This window comes from Tachyglossus aculeatus, chromosome 4, assembly GCF_015852505.1.
Source record: "Tachyglossus aculeatus isolate mTacAcu1 chromosome 4, mTacAcu1.pri, whole genome shotgun sequence".
Taxonomy (NCBI): Eukaryota; Metazoa; Chordata; class Mammalia; order Monotremata; family Tachyglossidae; genus Tachyglossus; species Tachyglossus aculeatus.
The window spans coordinates 6,067,918-6,093,865 of record NC_052069.1 but is presented as its reverse complement, the minus strand read 5'-3'; the positions used below and the strand labels follow the sequence as shown (position 1 = coordinate 6,093,865).

The following is a 25,948-nucleotide window of genomic DNA, read 5'->3' as shown; positions in this document are numbered from 1 at the left end:
AGCTGTGTGACTTTGGGCAAGTCACTTCACTTCTCTGGGCCTCGGTTACCTCATCTGTAAAATGGGGATTAAGTCTGTGAGCCCCACGTGGGACAACTTGATTACTGTGTATCTACCCCAGCGCTTAGAACAGTGCTTTTTTTTTTTAAATTGGCATTTATTAAGCGCTTACTATGTACAAAGCACTGTTCTAAATGCTGGGGAGGATACAGGGTGATCAGGTTGTCCCACGTGGGGCTCACAGTCTTAATCGCCATTTTACAGATGAGGTAACCAAGGCCCAGAGAAGTTAAGTTATAAGCTTTGCACATAGTAAGCGCTTAATAAATGCCATCATTATTATTATTATTATTACCCCCGACCTTCCGACTCGCAGGCCCGGGCTCTAGCCACGGTGCCACGCTGCTTCTTGCTGCGGGCAAGGAACGTGTCTACGGACTCTGTTGTATCATCCCGTCCAAAGCGCTCAGTACAGTGCTCTGCACACGGGATGGATCGACTCTTCCCGGCTCCGGTCTCGGGCCTCTCCGCCCGGACGGGTGGGTCCCCGCTCCCGATGGGACCAGCCAAGCCGTTCGGAGGGAGGGGAATCGGAACGGATTCACTTGGCAGCGGGAGCCCTGAAATTTTTACACGATAACCACACCACTTGGCAAGTGCGCTCGCGACAGAGCACGTATTACTGCAATCGCACAAAACAAATCCTCCATTTCCTCTCCTTCCCCACCCCTCCGAGTCTCCCCGAACTCACAACCTCCAGCTTTTCTGGAAAGTTGAATCCCTCTCCGGCCTGCCGCGCCCTCCGTGCCCCGCTGCGCTGCAAACTCCGGGAGGGCAGGAATCATCCCTTCTTCTCACTCGATTCCAAACTGGCCTGGCAAATCAATCAATCAATCAATCAATCGTATTTATTGAGCGCTTACTATGTGCAGAGCACTGTACTAAGCGCTTGGGAAGTACAAATTGGCATCACATAGAGACAGTCCCTACCCAACAGTGGGCTCACAGTCTAAAAGTCTAAATCAGTCTAAATCAGAAGACCTTGGGTTTAAAGCTGCGTGGCTCAGTGGAAACTTTTTTGCCAACTTGTACTTCCCAAGCGCTTAGTACAGTGCTCTGCACATAGTAGGTGCTCAATAAATACGATTGATTGATTGATTGGAAAAAGCAGGGGCTTTGGAGTCAGAGGTCATGGGTTCTAATCCCGGCTCCGCCACTTGTCAGCTGTGTGACTTTGGGCGAGTCACTTCACTTCTCTGGGCCTCAGTTACCGCTTCTGTAAAATGGGGATTAAGACTGTGAGCCCCACATGGGATAACCTGATTACCTTGTATCTACCCGGTGCTTAGAAGAGTGCTCAGCATATAATAAGCACTTAGCAAATACCATTACTATCATTATTATTATCATTCTTAACAAATAGCACAATCAGCGTGGTTTAGTGGAAAGAGCCCAGGCTTCGGAGTCAGAGGTCATGGGTTCTAATTCTGGCCCCACCACTTATCAACTGTGTGACTTTGCGCAAGTCACTTCACTTCTCTGGGCCTCGGTGACCTCATCTGTAAAATGGGGATGAAGACTGTGAGCCCCCAGTGGGCCAACCTGATTACCTTGTATCTACCCCAGCACTTAGACACATAGTAAGCACTTAACAAATGCCATCATTATTATTATTATTATTATTATTATTATTATTATTATTATTAAATCCCAGCTCCTTCGCCTCCTTGCTCTATGACCTCAGGCAGCAATAATAAATGCTTAACAAATACCGCAATTATTATTATTCATAAGGACACGGAAGACAGCACGGCCTAGAGGCAAGAGCCCGGGCTTGGGAGTTGGAGGATGTGCGTTCTAATCGCAGTTCTGCCACTTGTCAGCTCTGTGACCTTGGGCAAGTCACTTAACTTCTCTGGGCCTCAGTTACCACTTCTGTAAAATGGGGATTAAGACTGTGAGCCCCACGTGGGACAACTTGATTACCTTGTATCTACCCAGTTCTTAGAAGAGTGCTTGGCACATAAGAAGCACTTAGCAAATACCATTACTATCATTACCATATCATTACTCTCCCCCTTTTAGACTGTGAGCCCACTGTTGGGTAGGGACTGTCTCTATATGTTGCCAATTTGTACTTCCCAAGCGCTTAGTACAGTGCTCTGCACACAGTAAGCGCTCAATAAATACGATTGATGATGATGATGATGATTATTATCAACAAATACCACAATCAGCGTGGTTTAGTGGATAGAGCCCAGGCTTCGAGTCAGAAGTCATGGGTTCTAATCCTGGCTCCACCACTTATCAACTGTGTGACTTTGGGCAAGTCACTTCAATTCTCCGGGCCTCGGTGACCTCATCAGTAAAATGGGGATGAAGACTGTGAGCCCCACGTGGGACAACCTGATTACCTTGTATCTACCCCAGTGCTTAGAACAATGCTTGGCACAGAGTAAATGCTTAACAAATACCATCATTATTCCCCTTCTAGACTGTGAGTCCATGGTTGGGTAGGAATTGTCTCTATCTGTTGCCGAACTATGCTTTCCAGTTTAGTACAGTGCTCTGCACCCATTAAGCGCTCAATAAATAGGACTGAATGAATGAATTACTATTCAGACAGACACAGAAGACAGAATGGCCTAGTGGCAAGAGCCCGGGCTTGGGAGTCAGAGGACATGGGTTCTAATCCCAGTTCTGCCACTTTACTGCTGTGTGACCTTGGGCAAGTCACTTAACTTCTCTGTGCCTCAGTTACCCCATCTGTAAAATGGGGATGAAGACTGTGAGCCCCCCCCCCCCCCCCCGTGGGACAACCTGATGACCTTGTATCTCCCCCAGCGCTTAGAACAGTGCTTCGCACATAGTAAGCGCTTAACAAATACCATCATTATTATTACCCCATCTGTAAAATGGGGATGAAGGCTGTGAGCCCCCCCCCCCGTGCGACAACCTGATGACCTTGTATCTCCCCCAGTGCTTAGAACAGTGCTTCGCACATAGTAAGCGCTGAACAAATACCATCATTATTATTACCCCATCTGTAAAATGGGGATGAAGGCTGTGAGCCCCCCGTGGGACAACCTGATGACCTTGTATCTCCCCCAGCGCTTAGAACAGTGCTTCGCACATAGTAAGCGCTTAACAAATACCGTCATTATTATTACCCCATCTGTAAAATGGGGATGAAGGCTGTGAGCCCCCCCGTGGGACAGCCTGATGACCTTGTGTCTCCCCCAGCGCTTAAAACAGTGCTTGACATATAGTAAGCACTTAACAAATACCGTAACGATCATTATTATCATTATTCTTAAAAGTTGCGGACAAAGAGTGAGAGGGGCTGGTGATTTCCAAGGTAGAGCCTTCCTCGCCAAGCCCGGGACACAAATGTAGAATACCAGAATTCCTGGATTCAGTTTCCCTTTAAAAGTGAGATTTTCTCTGCCTGGGGACACGTCCCTCTATTGGCAACAGGATGAAGCCAACAGAGAAGCAGCGTGGCTCAGTGGATAGAGCCCGGGCTTTGGAGTCAGAGGTCATGGGTTCAAATCCCTGCTCCGCCAACCGTCAGCTGTATGACTTTGGGCAAGTCACTTCACTTCTCTGGGCCTCAGTTCCCTCATCTGGAAAATGGGGATGAAGACTGTGAGCCCCCCGTGGGACAACCTGATCTTTGGGGCAAGTCGCTTCACTTCTCTGGGCCTCAGTTCCCTCATCTGGAAAATGGGGATGAAGACTGTGAGCCCCCCGTGGGACAACCTGATCTTTGGGGCAAGTCACTTCACTTCTCTGGGCCTCAGTTCCCTCATCTGGAAAATGGGGATGAAGACTGTGAGCCCCCCGTGGGACAACCTGATCACCTTGTAACCTCTCCAGCGCTTAGAACAGTGTTTGCACATAGTAAGCGCTTAATAAATGCCATTATTATTATTATTATTATGAAGCCAGTGATGTCTGAGGGCGTCGGCTCCGAAATCATTTTGCCGCGGGAGTCAAGGAAGTGCTTCCCTGCCAAAGCTCCTCCCGGGAACACAACGGCGACACTCAACAGAAAGGAGAGGAGGTGGGCGAGCGGCTGAGGACCACCCAGGAGCAGAGAGAGGTGACTCTGAGCACCAGGATTTTGTGTCGTGTTTTTGCTGGAGGTTGGAACTGCTTGCATCTCACATGGATACAAACACCACCTGGGCTCACACGAAATGCGGGTATGCATCCTTATCATCATCATCATCAATAGTATTTATTGAGCGCTTACTATGTGCAGAGCACTGTACTAAGCGCTTGGGAAGTACAAATTGGCAACACATAGAGACAGTCCCTACCCAACAGTGGGCTCACAGTCTAAAAGGGGGAGACAGAGAACAAAACCAAACATACCAACAAAATAAAATAAATAGAATAGATATGTACAAATAAAATAAATAAATAAATAGAGTAATAAATATGTACAAACATATATACATATATACAGGTGCTGTGGGGAAGGGAAGGAGGAGCTTCAGTTCTATTTGTTCTGATGACTTGACACCTGTCCACATGTTTTGTTTTGTTGCCTGTCTCCCCCTTCTAGACTGTGAGCCCGTTGTTGGGTAGGGACCATCTCTATAGGTTGCTGACCTGTTCTTCCCAAGTGCTTAGTACAGTACTCTGCACACAGTAAGCGCTCAATAAACATGATTGAATGAATGAATGAATGAATGAATGAATGAATGAATGAATGAATGAGTCACCTAGCCCCTTTCTACTTCACCGGGCTACTCTCCTACTCCAACCCAGCCCACAAACTTCGCTCTTCTGAAGCCAACCTTCTCACTGTGCCTCCATGTCACCTACCTCGCCTCCCACCTCTCGCCCACATCCTGCTTCTGGCCTGGAACGCTCTCCCTCTTCAGATCAGGCAGATCATTGCTTTCCCCCACTTCAAAGCCTTACAGAAAGCTCATCTCCTCCAAGAAGCCTTCCCTGACTGAGCCCTCTTCTCCGCTGCTCCCACTTCCTTCTGCGTCACCCGGACTTGCTCCCTTCATCAACCTCCCTCCCAGCCACATAGCACATACGTATATGCGTGTGTGTGTGTCAGTTAACACCTCCTCCAGGAGGCCTTCCCAGACTGAGCCCCTTCCTTCCTCTCCCCCTCGTCCCCCTCTCCATCCCCCCATCTTACCTCCTTCCCTTCCCCACAGCACCTGCATATATGTATATATGTTTGTACATATTTATTACTCTATTTTATTTGTACATATCTATTCTATTTATTTTATTTTGTTAGTATCTTTGGTTTTGTTCTCTGTCTCCCCCTTTTAGACTGTGAGCCCACTGTTGGGTAGGGACTGTCTCTATATGTTGCCAATTTGTACTTCCCAAGCGCTTAGTACAGTGCTCTGCACATAGTAAGCGCTCAATAAATACGATTAATGATGATGATGATGAGTTAACTGTATTCACTGAGCACTTACTCCGTGCAGAGCACTGTACTAAGTGCTTGGGAGAAGACGATAGAACGATATAATAACAATAATAATAATAATAATAATGTTGGCATTTGTTAAGCGCTTACTATGTGCAAAGCACTGTTCTAAGCGCTGGGGGGATACAAGCTGATCAGGTTGTCCCACGTGGGGCTCACAGTCTTAATCCCCATTTTACAGATGAGGTAACTGAGGCTCAGAGAAGTTAAGTGACTTGCCCAAGGTCACACAGCAGACATGTGGCGGAGCCGGGATTTGAACCCATGACCTTTGACTCCAAAGCCCGGGCTCTTTCCACTGAGCCACGCTGCTTCTCAATATAACAGACTTATTTAAGAATAATGATAATAATGATAGTTAAGGTATTTGTTAAGCGCCTACTATATGTCAAGCACTGTTCTAAGCGCTGGGGGAGATACAAGGTCATCAGTTGTCCCACGGGGGGCTCACAGGCTTCATCCCCATTTTACAGATGGGGTAACTGAGGCACAGAGAAGTTAAGTGACTTGCCCAAGGTCACACGGAAGAAAAGTGGCAGAAGTGGGATTAGAACCCACATCCTCTGACTCTCAAGCCTGGGCTCTTGACACTAGGCCATTCTGTCTTCTGTGTCTGTCTGAATAGTAATTCATTCATTCAGTCCTATTTATTGAGCGCTTAATGGGTGCAGAGCACTGTACTAAGTGCTTGGAAAGTACAGTTCGGCAACAGATCAATCAATCAATCAATCAATTGTATTTATTGAGCGCTTACTGTGTGCAGAGCACTGTACTAAGCGCTTGGGAAGTACAAGTGGGCAACATATAGAGACAGTCCCTACCCAACAGTGGGTTCACAGTCTAAAAGGGGGAGACAGAGAACAAAACCAAACATACTAACAAAATAAAATAAATAGAATAGATATGTACAAGTAAAATAAATAAATAAATAGAGTAATAAATATGTACAAACATATATACATATATACAGGTGCTGTGGGGAAGGGAATAAGGTACAAGATACAAGGTCATCAGGTTGTCCCACGGGGGGCTCACAGGCTTCAACCCCATTTTACAGATGGGGTAACTGAAGCCCAGAGAAGTTAAGTGGCTTGGCCAAGGTCACACGGCAGAAAAGTGGCAGAACTGGGATTAGAACCCACATCTTCTGACTCTCAAGCCTGGGCTCTTGACACTAGGCCATTCTGTCTTCTGCGTCTGTCTGAATAGCAATTCATTCATTCAGTCCTATTTATTGAGCGCTTAATGGGTGCAGAGCACTGTACTAAGTGCTTGGAAAGTACAATTCGGCAACAGATCAATCAATCAATCATATTTATTGAGCGCTTACTGTGTGCACAGCACTGTACTAAGCGCTTGGGAAGTACAAGTGGGCAACATATAGAGACAGTCCCTACCCAACAGTGGGCTCACAGTCTAAAAGGGGGAGACAGAGAACAAAACCAAACATACTAACAAAATAAAATAAATAGAATAGATATGTACAAGTAAAATAAATAAATAAATAAATAGAGTAATAAATATGTACAAACATATATACATATATACAGGTGCTGTGGGGAAGGGAATAAGGTACAAGATACAAGGTCATCAGGTTGTCCCAGGGGGGGCTCACAGGCTTCATCCCCATTTTACAGATGGGGTAACTGAGGCACAGAGAAGTTAAGTGACTTGCCCAAGGTCACACGGCAGAAAAGTGGCAGAACTGGCATTAGAACCCACATCCTCTGACTCTCAAGCCTGGGCTCTTGACACTAGGCCACTCTGTCTTCTGTGTCTGTCTGAATAGAAATTCATTCATTCAGTCCTATTTATTGAGCGCTTAATGGGTGCAGAGCACTGTACTAAGCGCTTGGAAAGTACAATTTGGCAACAGATCAATCAATCAATCAATCAATCGTATTTATTGAGCGCTTACTGTGTGCAGAGCACTGTACTAAGCGCTTGGGAAGTACAAGGTGGCAACATATAGAGACAGTGCCTACCCAACAGTGGGCTCACAGTCTTAAAGGGGGAGAATAAAAAGTGAAGGAAGAATTGGATATTAATGATGATTATTACCATGGTATTTGCTAAGCACTTCATTCAATCGCATTTATCGAGTGCCTCCATGAGAAGCAGCGTGGCTCAGTGGAAAGAGCCCGGGCTTTGGAGTCAGAGGTCGTGGGTTCAAATCCCGGCTCCGCCACATGTCTGCTGTGTGACCTTGGGCAAGTCACTTAACTTCTCGGAGCTTCAGTTCCCTCATCTGTAAAATGGGGATGATGACTGGGAGCCCCACGTGGGACAAACTGATCACCTTGTATCCCCCCAGTGCTTAGAACAGTGCTTTGCACATAGTAAGCGCTTAACAAATGCCATTATTAGTATTATTATTATAATCCCGGCTCAGCCACTTGTCAGCTGTGTGATTTGGGGCAAGTCAATTCACTTCTCTGGGCCTCAGTGACCTCAGCTCTAAAATGGGGATTAAGACTGTGAGCCCCACATGGGACAACCTGATCACCTTGTATCACCCCCAGCACTTAGAACAGTGCTTGGCACATAGTAAGTGCTTAACAAATACCATTATTATTATTACTATTATTATTATTATTATCATTACTATTATTCTTGAGTGCTGAGCAGCATGGCCTCGTGGATAGAGCATAGGCCTGGAGGTCAGAAGGTTGTGGGTTCTAATCTTTCCCTTGCCAGCTCCGTGACCTTAGGCAAATCACTGAACTTCTCTGGGCCTCAGATACCTCATCTGCAAAAAAAAGGGATAATAATAATTATGGTATTTGTCAAGCGCTTACTATGTGTGAAGTACTGTCATCATCATCATCAATCATATTTATTGAGCGCTTACTATGTGCAGAGCACTGTGCTAAGCGCTTGGGAAGTACAAATTGGCAACATATAGAGACAGTCCCTACCCAACAGTGGGCTCACAGTCTGAAAGGGGGAGACAGAGAACAAAACCAAACATACTAACAAAATAAAATAAATAGAATAGATATGTACAAATAAATTAAATAAATAAATAAATAGAGTAAAAAAATATGTACAAACATATATACATATATACAGGTGCTGTGGGGAAGGGAGGGAGGTAAGATGGGGGGATGGAGAGGGGGACGAGGGGGAGAGGAAGGAAGGGGCTCAGTCTGGGAAGGCCTCCTGGAGGAGGTGAGCTCTCAGCAGGGCCTTGAAGGGAGGAAGAGAGCGAGCTTGGCGGAGGGGCAGAGGGATTGGGGGCATTCCAGGCCCGGGGGTCGATGGCGGGACAGGCGAGAACGAGGTACGGGGAGGAGATTAGCGGCGGAGGAGCGGAGGGTGCGGGCTGGGCTGGAGAAGGACAGAAGGGAGGGGAGGTAGGAGGGGGCGAGGGGATGGACAGCCTTGATAACGATGTTATTTGTTAAGTGCTTACTATGTGCCAAGCACTGCTCTAAGTGCTGCGGGAGAACCAAGGTGATCAGGTTGTCCCACGTGGGGCTCACAGTCTTAATCTCCATTTTACGGATGAGGGAACTGAGGCACAGAGAGGTGAAGTGACTTACCCAAGTGTGAGCCCAACGCAACACTTGCACATAGTAAGCGCTTAATAAATGCTATTATTATTATTATTATTATTATTATTATTATTATTATTATTATTATTATTAACACTCTAGGCCTGTCACTCCCCTCCTCAAAAATCTACAGTGGCTACCTGAAAACCTACGAATCAAGCAAAAACTCCTCACTCTCGACTTCAAGACTGTCCATCGCTTCGCCCCCTCCTACCTCACCTCCCTTCTCTCCTTCTCCATTGAGAAGCAGTGTGGCTCAGTGGAAAGAGCACGGGCTTGGGAGTCAGAGGTCATGGGTTCAAATCCCAGCTCTGCCACTTGTCAGCTGGGTGACTTCGGGCAAGTCGCTTCACTTCTCTGTTCCTTAGTTACCTCATCTGCAAAATGGGGATTAAGACTGTGAGCTTCCTGTGGGACAACTGGATCACTTTGTAACCTCCCCAGAGCTTAGAACAGTGCTTTGCACGTAGTTAGTGCTTAATAAATGTCATTATTATTACTATTATTATTATTATTATAAATTGGCAACATACAGAGATGGTCCCTCGCCAACAATGGGCTCACAGTGTACCAAACCTGTCCAATTATGCTCTCCCAAGTGCTTAGTACACTGCTCTGCATGCTGAAAGTATTCAGTAATAATAATAATAATTACGGTATTTTTTAATCGCTTATTATGTGCCGAGCACTCTTCTAAGCGCTGGGGAAGTGATGAGGTAAGTCAGGTTGCACACAGTTCCGGTCCCACATAGGGCTCACGGTCTTCATCCCCATTTTATGGATGAGGTAACTGAGGTCCAGAGAAGTGAAGTGTCTCATTAATTTCCTTTCATTGAGACTTTCATGGGGTGTGTCACTACAAATTTAACCAGGCCTCACATGCCTCACTACTACCAGTTGGCGCTCGGGGTTCTTGGTTTGGGTGAGAAGCAGCGTGGCTCAGTGGAAAGAGCACAGGCTTGGAAGTCAGAGGTGGTGGGTTCTAATCCCGACTCCACCACTCGTCTGCTGTGTGACGCTGGGCAAGTCACTTCACTTCTCCGTGCCTCAGTTCCCTCATCTGTCAAATGGGGATTAAGACTGGGGGCCCCACGTGGGACAACCTGATGACCTCGTATCCACTTGCCAGCTTGTACTTCCCAAGCGCTTAGTACAGTGCTCTGCACACAGTAAGCGCTCAATAAATACAATTGATTGATTGATTGATTAGAACTGTGCTTGGCACACAGTATTTAATAAAAACCATAATTATCATTATTATTAAAAACATACCACTACACCCGACAACAAAACCCCAGCTCTGGAACCTGCTTTCTGCAGCCAAACTGCGCGAATATCGACCACGATACGCGTCCCTTGGAAAAAGATCCAAGGCCATTTTTACTTTGCCCATTTCCCTCAGGAAGTTCAATCAATCAATCGAATTTATTGAGCGCTTACTGTGTGCAGAGCACTGTACTAAGCGCTTGGGAAGTACAAGTTGGCAACATATAGAGACGGTCCCTACCCAACAGTGGGCTCACAGTCTAGAAGGGGGAGACAGAGAACAAAACCAAACATATTAACAAAATAAAATAAATAGAATAGATATGGACAAGTTGAAGACACGGGAGCTGGTTTCCCTTCTAAATGGCCTAGTGAAATTGCAGCCTCCTTTGTCTTTGCGAACGGATCGCGCAGCCGTCTCGCCTGGGAGGTGCCCGGGACCCGGTGATGGATGGTTCGGGCGACACAAAGACACAGGAGGAAAGACACGGAATTTCCTCACTCCCTTCGCACTTGACGATGGAAAACCGCCCGCGAGTATCGTATCGTTAGATTGAGATCTAGATCCAGCCGTGTGGGACCTTCTCCCCGTTTGATCCATGAGACAACACGAGGTCCCGAGCGGAGTAGCGACTTGTTCAAGTTCCCACAGGAGGCCCATGGCCACAGTGGGATTTGAACTCATATCTCCTGGATCCCGGTTCCTGCCCCCTTTTCACACTGGGCACGCTCTCGGTCAATCAATCAATCAATCGTATTTATTGAGCGCTTACTGTGTGCAGAGCACTGTACTAAGCGCTTGGGAAGTACAAGTTGGCAACATACAGAAACAGTCCCTACCCAACAGTGGGCTCACAGTCTAGAAGGGGGAGACAGACAACAAAGCCAAACATATTAGCAAAATAAAATAAATAGAATAGATGTGTACAAGTAAAACAAATAAATAAATAGAGTAATAAATATGTACAAACATATATCCATATATACAGGTGCTGTGGGGAAGGGAAGGAGGTAAGATGGGGGGGATGGAGAGGGGGACGAGGGGAAGAGGAAGGAGGGGGCTCAGTCTGGGAAGGCCTCCTGGCATTGACAGAATAGCCGGGTGATGGCCACAGACCTTCAAGCAGCGTCGTCGACTAGATAGAGCCCGGGCCTGAGAGTCGGAAGGACCTGGGTTCTAATCCCGGCTCCACCACTTGTCTGCTGGGTAACCTTGGGTGATTCACTTCGCCCCTCTGGGCCTCAGTTCCCTCATCTGTAAAACGGGCATTAAGACTGTGAGCCTTAAGTCTTTAGCTGTAAGAAGCAGCATGGCTCAGTGGAAAGAGCCCGGGCTTTGGAGTCAGAGGTCATGGGTTCAAATCCCAGCTCCGCCAGTTGTCAGCTGTGTGGCTTTGGGCAAGTCACTTCAGCTCTCTGGGCCTCAGTTACCTCATCTGTAAAATGGGGGCTAAGACTGTAAGCCCTCTGTGGGACAACCTGATCACCTTGTAACCTCTGCAGCGCTTAGAACAGTACTTTGCACATAGTAAGCGCTTAATAAATGCCATCATTATTATTATAATTATGTGGGTCAGGGACTATGCTCAACCCAATTTGCTTGTATCCACCCTGGCAGTTAAAACAACCTGTTTCACCACTAACCCCTGGCCCACAACCTGCCTCTGACCCAGAATGCCCTCCCTCCTCAGATTCATTCATTCATTCATTCAATCATTCATTCAATTCATCAATTCATCAATTCATTCATTCAATTCATTCATTCAATCGTATTTATTGAGCGCTTACTGTGTGCAGAGCACTGGACTAAGCGCTTGGGAAGTACAAGTTGGCAACATATAGAGACGGTCCCTACCCAACAACGGGCTCACAGTCTAGAAGGGGGAGACAGACAACAAAACAAAACATGTAGACGGGTGTCAAGTCATCAGAATAAATAGAAGTAAAGCTAGATGCACATCATTAACAAAATAAATAGAATAGTAAATATGTACAGCTAAAATAGAGTAATAAATCTGGACAAACATATACACAGGTGCTGTGGGGAGGGGAAGGAGGTAGGGTGGGGGGGTGGGGAGGAGGAGAGGAAAAGGGGGGTTAAGTCTGGGCAGGCCTCCTGGAGGAGGTGAGCTCTCAGTAGGGCTTTGAAGGGAGGAAGAGAGCTAGGTTGCAGGATGTGCGGAGGGAGGGCATTCCGGGCCAGGGGGAGGACGTGGGCCGGGGATCGACGACGGGGCAGGCACCATCTCAGATCCCACAGACATCTCACTCTCTCCCGCTTCAAAGCCTGATTGAAGGCCCACCTCCTCCAAGAGGCCTTCCCTGACTAAGCCCCACTTTTCCTCTTCTCCCACTGTCTTCTGCGTCGCCCTGACTCTCTCCCTTTCCTCTCCCCCCCGCCAGCCCCACACCACTTAGGTCCAGAGCCATCATTAATTTATTTATATTAATGTCCATCTCCCCCCTCTAGACTGTAAGCCCACCGTGGGCAGGGAATGTGTCTGTTTATTGCTGTACTGTACTCTCCCAAGCGCTTAGAACAGTGCTCGGCACGCAGTAAGCACTCAGATAGCTACAAGTGAATGAATGAATGAACAGTACCTGACACACAGTAAGCGCTTAGCAAATCCTATCATTATTCTTCACAAACGCGGGCCCCAAGTCACGAAGGCCCTGACTGCAGCCGTCTCTTCTCAGATTCATTCATTCATTCACTCAATCATATTTACTGAGCGCTTACTGTGTGCAGAGCACTGTACTAAGCGCTTGGGAAGTACAGGTTGGCGGATGTTCCGCTCCGAACTGCCACAGTCCTATCCCCCAGGAAGTCATTTTGCTGATGGCACACACAGTCATGAATAATAATAATAATAATGGTATTTGTTAAGTGCTTACTATGTGCAAAGCACTGTTCTAAGCACTGGGGAAGTTACAAGGTGACCAGGTTGTCCCACGGGGCACTTACAGTTTTAATCCCCATTTTAGTCATCAGAATAAATAGAAGTAAAGCTAGATGCACATCATTAACAAAATAAATAGAATAGTTGAGAAGTTAAGTGACTTGCCCAAAGTCACACAGCTGACAGTTGGCAGAGCCTGGATTTGAACCCATGACCTCTGACTCCAAAGCCCGTGCTCTTTCCACTGAGCCATGCTGCTTTTCTAATCATCATAATAATTTCTAATCTCTAATAATCATCCCAGCCGGGTATATTAAGCGCTTGCTATGTGCTGAGCGCCGAAGCACAACAATCAAAGCAATCCCGATCCCTCACAGGACTCACAGTTTCAGATGGGAGACCGGCTACCTCATTCCCATTTCACAGATATGGAAACTGAGGCACAGAGAGGGTAAATGAACTGCCCAAGGTCACACAGCAAGCAAAGGGTGGGGCCAAGATTAGGACTTGGCTTTTATGAGTCCTTCGGGAGAGGTTGGAGTTGACAAGGATTTGGGAATCAGCGTGGCCTCGTAAAAACGGCACAGGCCTAGAGTCAGAGGCTCTGGGTTCTAATTCCAGCTCTGCCACTTGCCTGCTGTGCGACCTTGAGAAAGTAGCTTCACTTCTCTGGGCCTCAGGTCTCTCATCTGCAAAATGGGTTTCAATAACCGTTCTCCTTCCTACTGTGAGCCCCACAAGGGATCTGATTATTTTGCATCCATCCCTGCGCTTAATCCATTGCTGGGCATATAGCAACCATTTAACAGATTCGACAGTTTTTATGGTTCATTCTTCATTCAATCGTATTTATTGAGCGCTTACTGTGTGCAGAGCACTGTACTAAGCGCTTGGGAAGTCCAAGTTGGCAACACATAGAGACGGTCCCTACCCAACAGTGGGCTCACAGTCTAAAAGGGGGATTATTACTATTATCATTATTTACATGTAAAGTATTTCGTACGGATGACGGTCCCTTCCAGATGGCCGGGTAAAAAGGGTTAGACTCTTAGAGGCGAGAGACTGGGCTTGAGAGTCAGAGGTCGTGGGTTCTAATCCCGCCTCTGTGGCTTATCAGCTGTGTGACTATGGGCAAGTCGCTAAACCTCTCTAGGCCTCAGTTCCCTCATCTGTAAAATGGGGATGAAGACTGTGAACCCCATGTGGGTCAACCTGATTACCTTGTATCTACCCTAGCACTTAGAACAGTGCTTGGTGCATAGTAAGTGCTTAACAAATACCATTATTATTATTATTACAACACAGCACCAATACACAAAATGTTATAGCCGATTCTGAAACAAAATAAAACATTATTTGAAGCCACGGTTCTCTTCGGAATGCTTAGTACAGTGCTCTGCACACAGTAAATGCTCAACAAGTACGACTGAATGAATTGAATCAATGCCGAAAGCGGTATAGATTGGGCCGTAATGTGGATATGGGGCACTTTCCATTTCTAATTTCTAATGATAAAAACCTATTTCTTTTGTTCCACATTTAGCCGGCATTAGAGAGGCAGGCCTAAAGCAGAGCTCTCTCGGTCGCCTGGAGCAAAGACATATCTATTCTATTTATTTTATTTTGTTAGTATGTTTGGTTTTGTTCTGTCTCCCCCTTTTTAGACTGTGAGCCCACTGCTGGGTAGGGACTGTCTCTATATGTTGCCAACTTGGACTTCCCAAGCGCTTAGTACAGTGCTCTGCACACAGTAAGCGCTCAATAAATACGATTGATTGATTGATTGATCAAATGCTTCTAGCCCGACAAAGATGAGGGAAGAGGGTCAAAGCCTAACTGATCCCCAGCTATTTTTTAAAAATCCAATGTGCGGCTGGCTCACAGGGCTACATTCTCTTTTCCTTATGTGGCAAGGATCTTTCGTGACTCTTAAGAAGGGAAGAGTGTTTAATTTCTTTACAAATTCAGAGCACGTTTCATCTTCATTCCTCTCCGGGCTTTTAAGGAGCCGATTAGTCACTTGATAGGTTCATTGAAAAGCTACATTAAATACGGTCGGTGAAATGGATGTTGGCTTCGGGGTTCTGGAGATCTGTCTGCATAAAGGAAAGCAGGATGAATTTCTTACACCTTCCAAGGAGAAGAATGGATTCTTTAACGGACCAAGTCTCCGGGCTCGAAACAATTAAGATTTTCCCTCGGAAGGCCAATCTGATTTTCGGAAGAACTGATTTAGCCGTTTCTTTACCAGAAGTGGACAAAAATTGCTAGGCATTCCACCGGGTGAGGAACCTAGCCTGTTATCATCCTCAGGCCCAAGATCCCAAATGCCTCGCGTAGAAAAATAAATCTGAAGAGGAAAATGCCCCATTTCATCATAGCAAAATCCCACGGGCAAAACCACAAACCTTGGAGAAACTGAGAGACGTTTCTCCTTATTCATGCATTCATTATTTCATTCATTCATTCATTCAACTGTATTTATGAACCGCTTACTGAGCGCAGAGCACTGTACTAAGCACTTGGGAAGTACAATTCAGTATTAAAGAGAGACAATCCCTGCCCACATTGGGTTTAAAGTCTAGAAGGGGGAAGACGGACATCAAAATAAGTAAACAGGCATCAATATGAATAAATAGAATTAGAATTCCTTAGGAATGCAGCTCTTTTCAATATGGACTCCCGCTTCTTAATAATAGCGAAAAAGATCATTCAGGTCTGCTAAGCGCTTACTATGTGCCGGGCACTGTACTAAGCGCTGGGGTGGATCCAGGCAAATCGGGATGGACTCAGTCCTTGTCAATCAATCAATTGTATTTATTGAGCGCTTTCTGTGTGCAGAGCACTGTACTAAGCGCTTGGGAAGTACAAGTTGGCAACATATACAGTCCCTACCCAACAGTGGGCTCACAGTCTAAAAGGGGGAGACAGAACAAAACCAAACATACTAATAAAATAAAATAAATAGAATAGATATGTACAAGTAAAATAAATAAATAGAGTAATAAATATGTACAAACATATATACATATATACAGGACATATATACAAGCTGTCTCAATCCCCATTTGACAGATGAGGGAACTGAGGCCCAGAAAAGTGAAGTGGCTTGCCCAAGGTCACACAGCAGACACGTGGCAGAGCCGGGATTAGAACCCACATCCTTTTAAAGCCCAGCACTGGGCTCTATTCATTAGACCAAGCTACTTATCACTTCTAGAGTGTTTCTTGTCCATTATACTCCTTCATTAGCTGCATTGCTTATTAAGAGTTTACCGGGTATCAAGGGTGGGGGTAGGCTTGACATAATCCAATCAGACAGTCCCTGGATTTTATCTCCATTTTGCAAGGGGGGGGAAACTGAGGCACAGAGTGGCTAAAGGAGGCCACGGATGGCCCGTGCATGACCTCGCCCAACCCTCCCTTCTATACTGTGAGCCCGTTGTTGGATGGGGATTGTCTCTGTTGCCGAATTGTACTTTCCAAGCGCTTAGTACGGTGCTCTGCACACAGTAAGCGCCCAATAAATATGACTGACTGACTGACTGAATGAATGAACAACCAGTGGGAGAGAGCTCAGCTCTCTGCTCTTTCCCCTGGGCTACTCTCTGTTTTCCTAAGTGTTCAGTGCAGCGCAGGGAGTGTAGAAACCACTCAAGAAATACCTTCCTGCTCCTTGGGTGGGACAATAATGGCACTGTGCCCAGTTTGGATGGACTCCAGCGCCTAGCGCAGTGTTAGCACTTAATAAATACCAGGATGGGAAGACCCGGCCTGGGCTGAGGTGCGTTCCCTGAGGCGCAGGGCAGAAGACTGTGTCAGGAGATAATAATAATAATAATGGCATTTATTAAGCGCTTACTATGTGCAAAGCACTGTTCTAAGCGCTGGGGAGGATACATGGTGATCAGGTTGTCCCACGTGGGGCTCACAGTCTTAATCCCCATTTTACAGATGAGGGAACTGAGGCCCAGAGAAGAAGTGACTTGCCCAAGGTCACACAGCTGACAATTGGCGGAGCCGGGTTCCAATCCCGTTTCCACTGCCAAATGTCAGCTGTGTGACCTTGGACAAGTCACTTGGCTGTGCCTCAGTTTCCTCTTCTAGACTGTGAGCCCACTGTTGGGTAGGGACCGTCTCTATATGTTGCCAACTTGTACTTCCCAAGCGCTTAGTACAGTGCTCTGCACACAGTAAGAGCTCAATAAATACGATTGAATGAATGAATCTGTAAAATGGGGATGAAATAATCATTCTCCTTCTTACTTGGCCTGTGAGCCCCAAATGGGACAAGGGCTGGGTCCCACCTGATGTTCTTGTATCTATCCTAGCGCTTGGCACAAAGTAAGTGCTCAAGTAATAGCCCAATCACTTCTGAGGATGGGGTTGGGGGATGTCTGGTTATCAGGACCTCACCCCTCTTCCTCTTCCTGCTGCTTTCAGCAGCAGCTGGACACAAGCGCTTAGTACAGTGCTCTGCACACAGTAAGTGCTCAATAAATACGATTGAATGAATGAAGGAAAGGAACGGAGAAGGGTGGAAAATACAGTTCTTTCCCCTGGCTATTGTGCTATTTGTTAAGTGTTTACTCTGTGCCAGGCACTGTGCTCTTCCCATTGAGCCACGCTCCCTTTAATGGAAATAAATAAATTACGGATATGGAGATAAGGGCTGTGGGGTTGAGAAGGGGGATTCATTCATTCATTCGTATTTATTGAGCGCTTACTGTGTGCAGAGCACTGTACTAAGCGCTTGGGAAGTACAAGTCGGCAACATAAAAAGACGGTCCCTACCCAACAAGGGGCTCACAGTCTAGAAGGGGGAGATAGACAACAAAACGAAACATGTGGACAGGTGTCAAGTCCAGGTGAGAAGCGTTGTGGCTCAGTGGAAATAGCCTGGGCTTTGGACTTTCCCGAGCCCAGGTTTTCCAACTTGTACTTCCCAAGCGCTTAGTACAGTGCTCTGCACACACTAAGCCTTCAATAAATACGATTGAATGAATGAATGAATGAATGGAGTCAGAGGTCATGGATTCAAATCCCGACTCCGCCAATTGTCAGCTGTGTGACTTTGGGCAAGTCACTCAACTTCTCTGGGCCTCAGTTACCTCATCTGCAAAATGGGGATTAAAACTGTGAGCCCCCCATGGGACAACCTGATCACCTGGTAACCTCCCCAGCGCTTAGAACAGTGCTTTGCAAATAGTAAGCGCTTAACAAATACCATCATTATTATTATTATTAAGCCGTCAGAACAAATGAATGATGAGTGAAGGGAGAAAGTTAGGATGATGACGATGGCATTTATTAAGCGCTTACTATGTGCAAAGCACTGTTCTAAGCGCTGGGGAGACTACAAGGTGATCAGGTTGTCCCACGTGGGGCTCACAGGCTTAATCCCCATTTGACAGACGAGGTAACTGAGGCCCAGAGAAGTGAAGTGACTTGCCCAAAGTCACACAGCTGACAAGTGGTGGAGCCGAGATTTGAACCCATGACCTCTGACTCCAAAGCCCGGGCTCTTTCCACTGAGCCATGCTGATTGAGTGGGAGAAGAGGAAAGAAGGGCTTAGTCAGGGAAGGCCTCTTGGAGGAGGTGGGCCTCAAGATCACCAACAATGAGATTTCTGAACCAAGCTGGTGTCCTGGTGAATAATAATAATAACAATAATAATAATAATGGTATTTGTTAAGTATTTACTATGTGTCAGACACTGTAGTATGCGCTGGGGTGGATACGAGGTAATCAGGTTAGACACAGTCCTTGTCTCACATGGGGCTCACACTCTTAGTCCCCATTTGACAGATCAGGGAACTGAGGCCCAGAGAATTCATTCATTCATTCAATCGTATTTACTAAGCGTATACTGGGAGCAGAGCACTGTACTACACGCTTAGGAAAGTACAATACAACAATAAACAGTAACAATCCCTGCCCACAACGAGATCATGGTCTAGAGCGGGGGGAGACAGATATCAGAACAAATAAAGACTTCGATACAAATGAATAAAATGACAGATACAAAAAGAAGTGGTGTGGGGTGGGGATAAGGGGGAATAATCATAAAAATGATGGAATTTATTAAGTACTTACTATATGCAAGGCACTGTTCTAAGCGCTGGGGAGGTTACAAGGTGATCAGGTTATCCGATAGGGGGGCTCACAGTTTTCATCCCCATTTTAAAGATGAGGGAACTGAGGCCCGAGCCCCCTCCTTCCTCACCCCCTCCTCCCCCTCCCCATCCTGCCCGCCTTACCTCCTTCCCCTCCCCACAGCACCTGTATATATATATAAATCCATAAATATATATATCAATCAATCATATATTTATGGATTTATTACTCTATTTATTTATTTTACTTGTACATATCTATTCTATTTATTTTATTTTGTTAATATGTTTTGTTTCATTGTCTGTCTCCCCCTTCTAGACTGTGAGACCGCTGTTGGGTAGGGACCGTCTCTATATGTTGCCAACTTGTACTTCCCAAGCGCTTAGTACAGTGCTCTTCACACAGTAAGTGCTCAATAAATACAATTGAATGAATGAATGATTGAAGTCAATTGCCCAAGGTCACACAGCTGACAATTGGCAGAGCAGGGATTTGAACCCATGACCTCTGACTCCATAGCCCGGGCTCTTTCCACTGAGCCACGCTGCTTCTTAGATTTGTGAGGAGGAGGAGGTGACATGTCCTGAACATGAACGGTGATTTACACATAGTAAGCGCTTAATAAATGCCATTATTATTATTATTATTATTATTATTATTATCATCATCATTATTATTATTATTATCATTTCTGTAGAAAAATGATCCGGGCAGCGGAGTGAAGTATGGACTGGAGTGGGGAGCGGCAGGAGGTTGACAGGTCAGCAAGGAGGCTGGCCAAGAGTCATACAGCAGACAAGCGGCGGAGCAGGGATTAGAAACCAGGTCCTTCTGACTCCCAAGCACAGGCTCGTGTGCGAGCTGAGAGGGGAAATAATAATAATAATAATGATAATAATGATAATAATAATAATAATACAATGATAGCATGTATTAAGTGCTTACTATGTGCAAAGCACTGTTTTATGCGCTGGGGTAGATATAAGGTGATCAGGTTGTCCCACTGGGGGCTCACAGTCTTCATCCCCATTTTACAGATGAGGTCACTGAGGCGCAGAGAAGTGAAGTGACTTTCATTCATTCAATCGTATTTACTGAGCGCTTACTGTGTGCAGAGCACTGTACTAATCGCTTGGGAAGTACAAGTTGGCAACATGTACAGACGGTCCCTACCCTACAGTGGGCTCACAGTCTAGAAGGGGGAGACATTCATTTATTCATTCAATAGCATTTACTGAGCGCTTACTGTGTGCACAGCACTGTACTAAGCGCTTGGGAAGTACAAGTTGCCAACATATAGAGACGGTCCCTACCTAACAGTGGGCTCACAGTCTAGAAGGGGGAGACATTCATTCATTCATTTAATCGTATTTACTGAGCACTTACTGTGTGCAGAGCACTGTACTAAGCGCTTGGGAAGTACAAGTTGGCAACATCTAGAGACGGTCCCTACCCAACAGTGGGCTCACAGTCTAGAAGGGGAAGACATTCATTCATTCATTCAATCGTATTTATTGAGCGCTTACTGTGTGCACAGCACTGTACTAAGCGCTTGGGGAGTCCAAGTTGGCAACATCTAGAGACGATCCCTACCCAACAGTGGGCTCACAGTCTAGAAGGGGGAGACAGACAACAAAACATATTAACAAAATGAAATAAATAGAATAAATATGTACAAATAAAATAAAAAATAGAGTAATAAATCCGTACAAACGTATATACATATATACAGGTGCTGTGGGGAAGGGAAGGAGGTAAGGTCGGGGGGGATGGTTCTAGTTAAGTGCTTACTATGTGCCAACCACTGTTGTAAGCACTGGGGTAGATACAAGTTGTTCGGGCTGGACACAGTCTCTGTCCCACATGGGGCTCTCACACTGTGGCTCAATGGAAACAGCCCGGGCTTGGGAGTCAGAGGTCATGGGTTCAAATCTCAGCTCTGCCAATGGTCAGCTGTGTGACCCTGGGCAAGTCACTCAACTTCTCTGTGCCTCAGTTACCTCATCAGCAAAATAGGGACTAAAACTGTGAGCCCCACGTGGGGCAATCCGATCACCCTGTATCCTCCCCAGTGCTTAGAACAGTGCTTTGCACATAGTAAGCACTCACCGTGGCTCACTGGAAAGAGCACGGGCTTTGGAGTCTGGGGTCATGGGTTCGAATCCCCGCTCTGCCAATTGTCAGCTGTGTGACTTTGGGAAAGTCACTTAATTTCTCTGTGCCTCAGTTCCCTCATCTGTAAAATGGGGATTAAGACTGTGAGGCCCCAGTGGGACAACCCTGTAACCTCCTCAGCGCTTAGAACAGTGCTTTGCACATAGTAAGTGCTTAATAAATGCCGTCATCATTATTATTATTATTATTAACAAATACAATCATTATTACTAGTCACACAGCTGACAAGTGGCAGAGCGGGGATTTGAACCCATGACCTCTGACTCCAAAGCCCGGGCTCTTTCCACTAAGCCATGCTGCTTGTTTGTACATATTTATTACTCTGTTTATTTATTTATTTTACTTGTACATATCTATTCTATTTATTTTATTCTGTTAGTATGTTTGGTTTTGTTCTCTGTCTCCCCCTTCTAGACTGTGAGCCCACTGTTGGGTAGGGACTGTCTCTATATGTTGCCATCTTGTACTTCCCAAGTGCTTAGTACAGTGCTCTGCACACAGTAAGCGCTCAATAAATACGATTGATTGATTCTCTGAAAGAGCGACAGGCAGCAGGAGACCCAAGCGCTGCCCGGAGGAGAGCGGACAATGGGGAAGCGGAGTGTCAGACGGGCAAAGGGAGCATTTCAGGGATCCGGGAAAACAAAGACACAGATGACAATGTCCCATCGCCGCCGATCAATCAATCAATCAATCGTATTTATTGAGCGCTTACTGTGTGCAGAGCACTGTACTAAGCGCTTGGGAAGTACAAGTTGGTAACATATAGAGATGGTCCCTTCCCAACAGTGGGCTCATAGTCTGGAAAGGGGGAGACAGACAACAAAACAAAACACATTAACAAAATAGACACAGTTCCTGCCCACAAAGAGTTCACAGTCTAGAGGGGGAGACAGAATTAAGGTGGACAAATACAGAACTTGGGACTATGAATAAGTTACAGATCTATACATGAATTACGAATCTATATAGAGAAGCAGCGCGGCTCAGTGGAAAGAGCCCGGGCTTTGGAGTCAGAGGTCATGGGTTCAAATTCCGGCTCCACCGATTGTCAGCTGTGTGACTTTGGGCAAGACACTTCAATCAATCAATCGTATTTATTGAGCACTTACTATGTGCAGAGCACTGTACTTCACTTCTCTGGGCCTCAGTGACCTCATCTGTAAAATGGGGATGAAGACTGTGAGCCCCCCGTGGGACAACCTGATCACCCTGTAACCTCCCCAGCGCTTAGAATAGTGCTTTGCACATAGTCAGCGTTTAATAAATGCCATTACTATTATTATTATTATACATAAATTACAAATATTAAAATTTCCAGCAGCAGCTCGTTGGCAGTCGAAAGAAAAGGATGCCAAAGAGAGCGACACCGGGGCCTACAAACGACAAACACGGCAGCCCGACAAAGGCTGTCAAAAGCCTTTGTGTCATGACATGACAACACTCTATGTGTGCACACATAGCGAGGCCCGGTCCGATAATTAGTCTTTTCGGCTTCGCACGCGTTCCCCCGGGGGGAACGTCACCATCTGGGGTGTCTTCGAGCACAAAGGACAACTACTACGCTACCAAACCAAGCGCTCCGGCCCAGAGCTGGGCACAGGGTCAGAGCTTAACAGATTACTCAAACTACCAGGAGGGTCACAACTTCAGCTCTTTCCCGTCACAGGGAACAGGAATAACTCGGTTTGGGAATATGGCATGGGGGGGGGATCTAATAGAGAAGGAAACGCAAGGCTGTCAATCGATCCGTCAATCAACCATCGTATTCATCGTGGGTCCACTGAGTTACAATCCTCCCGGCCGGCCGCATCTCCGAGCTCTGAAGCCGACACACCGAGCCGGCTTCTTCCCTGGCTTTGGGTTTTCCATCTCCAAAGTGGAATGGGATCCTTTTGCTCCCCAGCCTCCTCCATGGACATTTCGAAGGCAAGAAAGCTGCCTTTGGCCTCGTTTTTGCCATTGGGTCTGGGAGTGGATGTGTGTGTGTGTTCCCGAATGTCATCAAGAGAGACCAAGGCGCGCCTTTCATTTTCCTACCGGTCAAACAGTTGGAAAAGTTTCATGGGCCGCCCAAGGCAGGAACCAAGCGAGCGGGAATGGGATTTCTGTCCGCCTCCCCGAGACGCCCCAACGGAAGCGATGGAAGCAGGAGAGGAGGGCGAGGCCCTTTGGGTTGGGAAGGGAATGTAGGGAGTGGGAGCCCGGGTTGAGCTGACGGGGGTCTTCTCTGCCCACGACCCTGCGGGCTCTGGGGCTTTGCCATCTTGGGGCACAGGCCGGGGGGCGAAGGACCAGGCTCGGTGGCTTCCTGACCTCTGGGGCGAGGAAGGGAAAGGGGAGGAGGAGAAGGGAGGAAAAGGGGAAGGAAACAGAAACACAGAGGGAAGGGAAGGGCAAGAAAGGCGGAAAGAAGGAAAGGGGAAGGGAAGGGAAAGAAATGGGAAAGGAAGGGAAGGGAAAGAGAAGGGAAAAGGGGGGAAGAGAAGGACGGGGAAGAGAAGGGAAAGAAAGGAAACAGAGGGGAGGGAAGGTAAAGAGAACGGAAAAAAGGGGAAGAGAAGGAAAGGGGAAGGGAAGGGAAAGAAAGGAAACATAGGGAAGGGAAGGAAGAAGGGAAGGGGGAGGGAAGGAGAAGGGGAAGAGGAAGGAGGAGGAAAAGAGGAAGGGCAGGAGAAGGGGGGAAGGACAAGGGGGGAAGGAGAAGGGGAAAGAGGAGTAGGGGAAGGAAGGGGAGGGAAAGGGATGGGCAAGGGGAGAAGGAGGGAAGGACGAGGGGAAAGAGGAGGAGGAGAAGGGAAAGAAAGGGAAGGAGAAGGGGAGAAGGAGGGAAGGAGAAGGGGAAAGAGGAGGAGAAGGGAAAGAAAGGGAAGGGGAAGGAGAAGAGGAGGGAAGGAGAAGGGGAGAAGGAGGGAAGAAGAAGGGGGAAGAAAGGGAAGGGGAAAGAGAAGAGGAGGGAAGGAGCAGAGGAAACAGGAGAAGGGGAATAAAGAGAAGGAGAAGGGGAGGGAGTGGAGGAGAAGAAAGGGAAAGGGAAGGGGACAGAGAAGGGAAAGAAAGGGAAGGGGAAGAAGAGAAGGGACGGAGAAGGAGGTAAGGAGAAGTGGAAAGAGAAGAAGGGGAAGAAAGGGAAGCAGAAGGGGAGGGAGTGGAGGAGAAAAAAGGGAAGGGGTGGAGGAGAAGAGGAGGGAAGGACAAGGGGAGAAGGAGGGAAGAAGGGAAAGAGAGGAGGAGAAGGGAAAGAAAGGGAAGCAGAAGGGGAGGGAGTGGAGGAGAAGAAAGGGAAGGGGAAGAGGAGGAGGAGGAGGAGGAAGGGCCTGGTCCGGTCCTGTCCGCAACAGGGCCGCAGGTTGGCGCTGACCGGAGCGCACCGCACAGCACCGCACCGCACCGCACCGCGCCCGGGGGTGGGGAGGGGGACATGGGGCCGGACGGCAGGGCGGCCCCGGGGGGGCGAGGGGGGCCGGTTACCTTGCGTGCGCCGGGCGCAGTCCGGAGGGCTGCGGGGAGGAGGAGGGCGAGGGCGAGGAGGCGGCGGCGGCGGCGGCGGCGACAATGGGGCGGCGGGAGCGGCTCCACCGCGGCCACCGCCAGGGGGCGGGGCGACACGCAGGGAGGCGGGGACACCCGCAGGGGGCGGGGCTATACACGCAGGGAGGCGGGGGCACCGCCAGGGGGCGGGCCGGAGCAAAGGGGAGGCGGGCGTGGGGGGCGGGCCCTGGCGCCACGGGCGGGGGCGGGGGAGAGGGGCGCACGCGCACAAGCGCCCCCTCAGCCGCCGAGGGGGCGGGGCCGGAGGGCGAGGATTGACGGTCCGGCGGGCCAATGGGGGAGCGGATCGGGGGCGAGGGGGCGGGGCCTGGAGGGGCGGAGGGGCCGGGCCGGGCCCTCACCACAAGCATTGTGGGTACAGCCAAGGCCTGGGGCCACAATCAATCAATCAATCAATCAATCAATCAATCAATCATATTTATTGAGCGCTTACTATGTGCAGAGCACTGTACTAAGCGCTTGGGAAGTACAAGTTGGCAACATATAGAGACGGTCCCTACCCAACATTGGGCTCACAGTCTAAAAGGGGGAGACAGAGAACAAAACCAAACATACTAACAAAAGGAAATAAATAGAATAGATATGGACAAGCAATCCTCCCCCACCTCCTCCTCATCATCATCATTCATTCAGTCGTATTTATTGGGCGCTCACTGTGTGCAGAGCACTGTACTAAGCGCTTGGGAAGTACAAGTACTCCCTTCAAAGCCCTACTGAGAGCTCACCTCCTCCAGGAGGCCTTCCCACACTGAGCCCCCTCCTTCCTCTCCCCCCCATCTCCCCCGCCTTACCTCCTTCCCCTCCCCACAGCACCTGTATATATGTATGTTTGCACCTATTTATTACTCTATTTATTTATTTATTTTACTTGTTTATGTATTTTACAGTACAGTGCTCTGCAATCCATCAA

The 25,948-nt window shown here is 47.5% G+C and overlaps 1 protein-coding gene across 2 annotated transcripts in view; it reads right to left on the bottom strand.

The window, feature by feature from the left end:
- AFAP1 (actin filament associated protein 1) overlaps window positions 1-25,021 on the bottom strand; it is a 222,025-nt gene extending 197,004 nt beyond the window's left edge. For both annotated transcript variants that reach the window (XM_038745078.1, XM_038745079.1), the window contains exon 1: window positions 24,958-25,021. The gene's annotated coding sequence lies outside the window, so the exon portion shown is untranslated. The remainder of the gene's footprint in view (window positions 1-24,957) is intronic.
- Window positions 25,022-25,948: the final 927 nt, after the last annotated feature.